The 8,083-nt window shown below is 37.7% G+C and overlaps 1 pseudogene; it reads right to left on the bottom strand.

Moving 5' to 3' along the window:
* Positions 1-4,380: 4,380 nt before the first annotated feature.
* Positions 4,381-4,980, bottom strand: LOC102831138 (annotated as a pseudogene).
* Between the last annotated feature and the right edge of the window lie 3,103 nt (positions 4,981-8,083).

Genomic DNA, 8,083 nt, shown 5'->3' with positions numbered 1-8,083 from the left:
TGAAACATTGTTTTTTAAGTAGTAATTCACTCTACCATATCAGAAATAGATTATGCCATTCTGTATTAGTCATCTAATGCTTCTTACTCAATTCGTTCTAACAATAAAGTCATTTTCCATTATGAAGAGTAGCAGTAATTACTTATTAGTTTCCTTTGTTACTCTCATAAACTTAATACTTATGATATTTACAATATCAAATTCAAGACTAACTACTCCACATAGAAAAATTCTGAGAATTTGGAGGTATTTTTACTGTTGACATGATTCATTATAGAGTGGTCACTTTAGTGCAAGTCTTCTTTTGTATATGTAGACTCTTTTTTTTTTTTTTTTAAGGCATACAATTTTTTTTGTGTGTGTGTTTTTTTCAGGTATACTACTTTTATGAAGTCCTAGTGTGACACTGTGGGTTAATGTGCCAGACTGCAAAGCCGTTTGAACTGCAAGGTTGACAGTTCAAGCTCACCAGCTGCTCCTTGGAAACACTATACAGGGTTGCTATTGGTCAGAATCACCTTGACAGAACTTCACAACAACGACAGTTTTTTCATAGGCACAGTACTAGTTGAAAGATACTTTATAATTACTGAAACCAAGGTCTAAGAAGTTGTTTAGCTATGAGTCCAAGTCTGGCTTGGATCAAGGTTTTCTATGCTTTAGCTCAGATTTTTTTCCCTCATTACAGCAATTTTAATAGTATAGATTTTGCAGAAGAGGAAACTCAATTATGATAAGACTATAGATTTTTAAAAAATACGGGTCTTTTTTGGGCAGTTATTACCAAACACATAGATACTGATTATAAGTTTGAGATTAACTATTTTAAATGCTTATTTTTTCCCAATGGTTCATTATAGAATGAAATACAACTATGCATAATTTTAAAGATATTTAAAGACACATTTGCATCCACATTTGAAACATTCCTTTTCAGTTTCATAGGGGTGAAACTAAGGAGCATATTTTTAAATTAATAATATTCAATAGTATTTCATTAGTCATATAATTATTTTTTTTGTGTAGCCTGGAATTTACTGGGTTACTTTGATGGATCACTTCTGTGCTGGATGGGACATCTTGATTGCAGCTATCCTGGAATTAGTAGGCATCATCTGGGTTTAGGGAAAATGTTGTTGTTAAATACAGTGGAGTCGGTTTTGAATCATAGTGACCCTGCACAAGGTTTCTGAGGCTGTAAATCTTTATGGGAGCAGAAAGCCTCATCTTTCTCCCGAGGAACGGCTGGGCTGGTAGTTTCGAAATGTCGACCTTAAGGTTAGCAACCTGATTAGTAACCACTACGCTACTGCTACTTTTAGGGTAAATAGTAGCTGTAAAATTTCTTTGTATAAGATTTATTAAAATAAGTTACCTGATTCCTTCTCATTATTTTTGGCATAATAGTAAAATAGGTTACTGGGCAAAATATATACTATGGAGGAAATGTAGTTAAAGGGGTATGCGTTGGTGCTTGTGGTTGTTATGTGCCATGGAGTCGGTTTCTGCTCACAGCGACCCTGTACAGTGTTTCCGAGGCTGTAAATCTTTATGGGAGTAGAAAGCCTTATCTTTCTCCTGCAGAACAGCTGGCAGTTTTGAACTGCTGACCTTAAGATTCACAGCCCGAGTTGTAACTACTATGCTACCAGATCTCCTTCAGTTGTTTTGAATCATATAGACCCGGTGTAGTGTTTCTGAGGTTGTAATTCCTTATGGAAGCCGGGACCTCATCTTTCTATGCGGAGTGACATGTAGATGTGAGCTGTTGATCTTGTGGTTTGCAGCCAACTCATAACCCACTAAGCTACCAGAGTTCCTTTTTGTTGCTTTAGTACAAGAAATATATACAACAAATAATTTGAGACCACAATGATTATTGAAAGAAAATACAAGCAAATGCTGAAATGCATTATTTGATTTTTTTTCTTTAGGAGGGAACAGATTCATTGAAGATATAGAAATGATGATTGGAGCAAAGATGAGGGTATTCTGGCTATGGTGGAGAGCTTGCTGGTCTGTCATTACACCAGTCCTTTTGATTGTTAAGTATTAATATAATATGAATTTGCTATCAAGAATCTATACATTTAAACATATAGCAAACAAGCTTGAGGAATAGTTCACATTGGAGTAAGGCAAAATACAGTCTTAATGAATTTCAGCTTTCTCAATATTAGTGTGACTGGTATCCCTCACTTGCCTCAGTTAAAGTATCCTTCCAATATATTTTTTCAAGCATGTATATGTAGACTCTTACTACATCATTCTATAATAAATAAGCAAATGCTTTTAGCAAATTAGGAAGCCCAACTGAGTAAGAACTGTAGTATTTCAAGTAGCTACAGCTGTTGTCACAGTTGAAGAATTAATGGATTCTCAGTGTTTTTCTATTTTGAAGTATAGTCAATTCTCACAATCATTTTTCTAATAAGTATAGTGGCTTGCTAAGTCTTTATAAATAAAACTTTATTTAAATGGTTGTTTAAGATGTTTATGCACATTTCAATTTATGAAATGGATGTTGAGTTTACTGTGGTACCGAAGTAAACAGGTGATACTGCTTCAAACATTAGGACAGTGATGTAAAAAATGTTTGAACACTTATTTAAACAAATTATCACTCGCTACTTCTGATTTTGAAGGCACTCTGGTAGCTTAGTGGTTACAGATTGGGCTGCTAACCTCAAGGTCAGCAGTTCGAAACTACCACCCATTCTGTGGGAGAAGGATGAGGCTTTCTGTTCCCGTAAAGATTTATAGCCTCAGAAACCCTGTGCAGGGTCATTTTGAGTCAGAACCAACTCCACGGTACTTAACAACAACAACAACTTCTGATTTTGAGGAAATAACATAGTCATTGAGTGTCTATATTTGTAGATCTCTATTTTCCATTCTCACAAATACCCTATAGGACAGAGTAGAACTGCTTCTTAAGGGTTTCCAAGACAGAAATAGTCAACCTCAACAATTTCCTGCAGAGAAGTTGATGGGTTTGATCCACTGACTTCGTGGTTAGCCGTCCAATGTATAAGCCCCTACATGGGCAGGTTGCATTCCATGGTAGTGGATGGATTTTAGATTCCAGTTTTGATATATGAAATCTGTTAAACTGTACAAATAATCTACAAGGTAAATTTATTACCTAAGTGCAATCATATTATTGCTAAGATGACTTTATTTTTTAAATGTTTTATTGTGAATTATTTGATAGTTTACATGGGAGAATATTAGTTTTACATTCATTCTATCGTATATTGTTTCATTGCCATAGTTACAATCCCCTCCATGCATCATCAACCAACCAAAGGGTATATCCTGCAAGCCTGCCCCCTACACTTCCCCCACCCCCCCACCCAGTCTTCAGCACATAGTCGCTCTCCCTCTCTGGATCTAAAATCCCCAGCTGCTCCATCACTTCATGTCATCCTCTCTGCCTACATCTCAGGCATCACTGCTTCTCTGGGTAGGGGCCCACTTTCTGCTCTTCTTCATTGATGGTCCTAGGGACCTCCACTCCTAGACTGGAAAGTTAATCACTCCTTTCCTTGTATAAAACGTTTACCTTTACATTTCCAACCCTCACAATCAAGGATGACTTTTTCTTTAGTTTAAATTTTAAATCAGATTAATTGTATTCCTTTAGAAATCTCAAGATAAATCTTTCTTTAAAAAATTTAAATGTGTCTGTACAAAGAACAGCATAAAAGGGATTATTATTATTATTATTTCAAAAAAGAGTGGGATTCTTTATTCAAATGGGCAAACTCACATTCTTAAAGGCCCAGAGCATGGTGGGCAGCCCTTCCTTCCTTTGTCCCCTCACTGCCACCCATTAGCCACAGCAAGGGGAATGGGAATTAAGAAACCAAGAGGGCCTCTGCTGGGGAAGGCTGCCCCAGATGTGTGTTGAACAAAGTACAGCTGTGGCTGGAATATTAGACACCAAGGCCCCTCCCTCCAAGTTAAATCTATACAGACACAGCTTGTGCAAGGAAGGCCAGTCCAGCGTCAGAAGCCCAGGAGACAGCATCCTTGACCTCCAACCCAGGAATTGATTGAGGGCAGAGCCCAAGAGGAAGAGAGACCAGAGGGAAAGAGAAGAGGAATTGGGGGAGAACTCCCAAAATTTGGTCCCAGGAAAAAAGAAGAGGCCAATTGGCCCAGTTTTGTGGAATTGGGGAAGAGAATAGGGCTGTATTAGTAAGTACAGGAGAGGCCACCTTTGAGAAGCTCCAGAGGCGATGGGCCAGGCTAGTCCCCAACCCTGGTAGAGGTCTACAGGGGCTCTCAGGGAAGGTAACTGTTAAAAAAATTTTTGTATATACTATCCATTCACAGAGGGCAGAGTATCGGGGATAGGTAATGGTGGAGGCAGGATCAGAGGATCTGGCATGGCATCCCATAGCTGGTCATGTCTGCCTGAGATGACCTGTGGTTAGTGCCCATCTGCAGCCTCATCATGTTCCTGGCCTCCTGCAGCTAGTTGTCTGAGAAGTTCTGAGGATTCTCCTTGGATTTCTTAGAAAACCAGTTGGGGCCCCCAGAAAAGAGCCCAACATCTCAAACTACTGCCAGCCCCCCCGCCAGATTCATCAGTGACCTCTGTACATAGGCCATGTTCTTCCCTTCTCAGGGGTCACAGTCTGGAAGATGTCAGTGGTATTGATGCGGTAGTGCTTGGCTGCTTGTAGAAACTAAGAATTCTGCTCCATCTGTTTGAAGCCATGGTGGAAGCCTGAATCTTCTTTACCAGGGCCTGACCCTCAGAGTATAGTCCATCAATGAGTTTACAAAGCACTGTACCATCCTTGAGCTAGTTCTGAATGTTCTTCCCACCAGGCTGAGGCCTGCCTGCATCCTAATGTCATTGGGTGGTGATCCACTGGATCAGGATACGTTCCAGGTCTGTGTCATACTGTTTCTCAAGCTTCTGCTGTACCTCATGGCTCAGGCCTAGGCAGGCCCCCTGTTGGCCATTCTGAAGGGTAATGGTGGCTATGGGAAGCACAGTAGGACAAAGGGAGATATTCAGCTGGGAGGCAGTCATGGGAGATGCCCAGAGTTGGGGATCCCAGGAAAGACAACAGCTGGATGACTTGGGGGATAGTTTGGAAGTCATAAAAGGGACTTTTAGAACAAATCTGTAGCATTATTGTATGCTGGAAAGAATGTAAAATTTATCTGAAAAAACTAAATTCTTACCCTACATCTATATAATAGTGTGATCGCTAGTAATTTATCCACACTTTCTGACTCATTCATGAAAAGTCAAGCTAATAGTATTAATTTGTATACCACATAGTTAGATCCCTAATAGAAAAAAAAATAAAACAAAAAAAAAACAAGAGATACTATGTAAACATGTTTTACAAGGGGCATATAAATACTAGCAATTTTTATTATTCCAGCTTTATTTTTACTTTGGATGAATATTTAAACTTGTCATTAAAAATACAATAAGCATGGTTGATAATTTGGGATTTCTAGGAAATAGCTACAAATCAGTAAGTTGAGAGTAACTTAGTCAGCTTTTGGACCCCAAAACAAAGATATATTTTAGGGAAAAAGAAAGCTTACATTTAATTGCTACTTGATTTTTGCATGATAAGACATTGTTGTTGTTGTTAAGTGCCATTAAGTTAGTTCTGACTCATAGCAATGCTCGATAGGGTTTCTGAGGAGTAGCTGGTGAGCTGGTAGGTTGAACTGCCAACCTTATGGTTTACAGTCTAGTGCTGATCCTACAACACCACACCAGGAGTTCATGATAAGGCATAGAAGTCTTATAAAACTTGTTTTTTATTAAAACTATATAAAAAATAAACACTATCAGTAGTCATCCACAATCTTCAGTCAGACATCCATATAAAACTACCCAATAATTTATGTGGTTGAGTGAGTCATAATTCAGGACCGTTTGAAACAAAGGTGTGCCCAGATTCAAACAATGTCTAGGACTGGATTTTGAAGCATTTGTAACAAGTTAAGAAAGGAAGTCTGTCGCATGACAGGGAAAATTTTGTTTTACCCACACAATGTTTGAAAATTTTTTAATGAATTTCAAGCATTAAAAAGGGGACACATTTCACACAACTATATATGTGTATTTGCAATTTATCTTGAAAGACTGGAAAGTCTGATCTGTTACCCTGAGGCAAGTTTCCTGACTGCTGGAAGTGAAAAGACAGATGTGTGCTCTCAAATTCTCATTGGTTCTCATCCAACCCTGGTGTGTTCTTTTTGTTTCTCTTTCTGGCCGTTGTAGGTTGCTTACATTTAAGTGTGTATTCCTGAATTACAATATATTTACATTTACTTTTAATCTACTTTTATCAGTAAGAGTTTGCTTTCTATTTCAATGTGAATGAGAATTTATAATTTAAGAGTCTTTGAGAAAATATACATGTAAATGTAATAGATGTTCTTTCATTTAAATTTTACCTAAGCTTCTCTCTTTTCATAGTCCTATAGTTAACATTTCTTTCTTTTGTTTGGTGAAATGTCCTTGTGCAGTCTTTACTGCTATAAAGTTTTGATAATTCGATATTTAAGCTACTTCCAAAGGTGTTTATTAAGAATTTATTTAACAAGTACTTAACAAGAATTTAATGTAGTATGATACAATACTAAATGAATGCTATTGGGCTATAGTCACCTCAATTCATTTTACTGTTAGAGTACATGACACATGGAGAAATTAAAATTCTTGGGGGCAAGAGTGAAGGAAACTGGTAGACTATATATTAACATTTATTTCCAGTGCAACAACATTTAATCTATCTAACAATCCTATCTACAGCTTATACATTAGTGAAAAAGTTCCATTTGAAATTTTAATAAAAGTATTCAACTCTACTTGCAGCAGACAAATTAAATAATCATCTTCATCATCATAAATCCCCTTTTAATAAAGAGTTTCTTACACATTTTAGTTTTATCACAAATCTCAATATCCTGAAATGATGTGTTACGCGATTCTGAACTAAAATATATCTTCCAATGGATGTTTGCAAATATATTGGGCATTTGGAAATTATATTTTGTGATCAACTGACAGAGATATATAATGCATGCAATGAGTGGGATAGTGCATGAAATAAAGAACTGTCATATCCAAGTGCCAAAGTGCAACCTTATATAAAACCGTTGAATGAAGAGCCAAATGGAACTCCAAGACTCTCTAAGTCTCAAATTTTTTATCTCTGCACGGGAAATTATGTTTTAATGTTATAGAATCATCTGTAAGTCTTCTTCCTGCTCCACAGGCTTTGATTTTTTTTTTTTTTTTTTTTTTTTTGGCTTAGTAAACATTGATCGTCCTCTTTTCTGAACGCCTAAACAATTACGGAGTTCGGGTCTGGCCCTGTAAGCAGTCCTGGTGTGGCACTCTAGGATAAGCACTCAACCACAAGGTCATTTTGAGCCACAAAGTTGGTGGTTTAAACTCACCAGCCTCTCCTCAGAAACTTTGTACATGGTTGCTCTGACTTGGTACCAAGTTGACTGTACTTAACAACAGCAATAACGTAAGAATTATGGTAGCCATGGTGGCATAGTGGGTTGCATTATACTGCTAACTACAATGTCAGCAGTTCATATCAACCAAGCTGTCTGTGGGAGAAAGAGGAAGCTTTCTACTCCAGTAAAGATTTATAGTACAGCCTTGGAAAACACATTGGGTGGATGAATACTCCATGGCAACAGATCTTAAAATAGTTACAGCTACAGCCACACGGCTTAGCATTTTAATATATTCTCTTTGACATACATTATGTATCCTCAAATTAGAGTTTCAATTTGTTAAGGATATAAACTTGGAGACACACACAAGAGTAACTAAAAAGAAAAGTATTGCTACAAAATCATTGTTGTTGTTGTCAGGTGCCGTCGAGTCGGAACTGACTCATAGTGACCCCATGCACAGCAGAACGAAACAATGTCTGATCCTGGGCCAAACTCACTACGGCTGCCACACTTGATGCCATCAATGATGCCACCTGTCTGATCCATCTCGTTGGGGGTCTTCCTCTCCCTCTCTGACCCTCCATCTTACCCAGCATGACATCCTTCTCCAGAGACT

Source organism: Chrysochloris asiatica, unplaced genomic scaffold (assembly GCF_000296735.1).
Source record: "Chrysochloris asiatica unplaced genomic scaffold, ChrAsi1.0 scaffold00136, whole genome shotgun sequence".
Lineage (NCBI taxonomy): Eukaryota > Metazoa > Chordata > Mammalia > Afrosoricida > Chrysochloridae > Chrysochloris > Chrysochloris asiatica.
The sequence above is the reverse complement of the archived record's forward strand: the minus strand, read 5'-3'. Positions and strand labels throughout refer to the sequence as shown.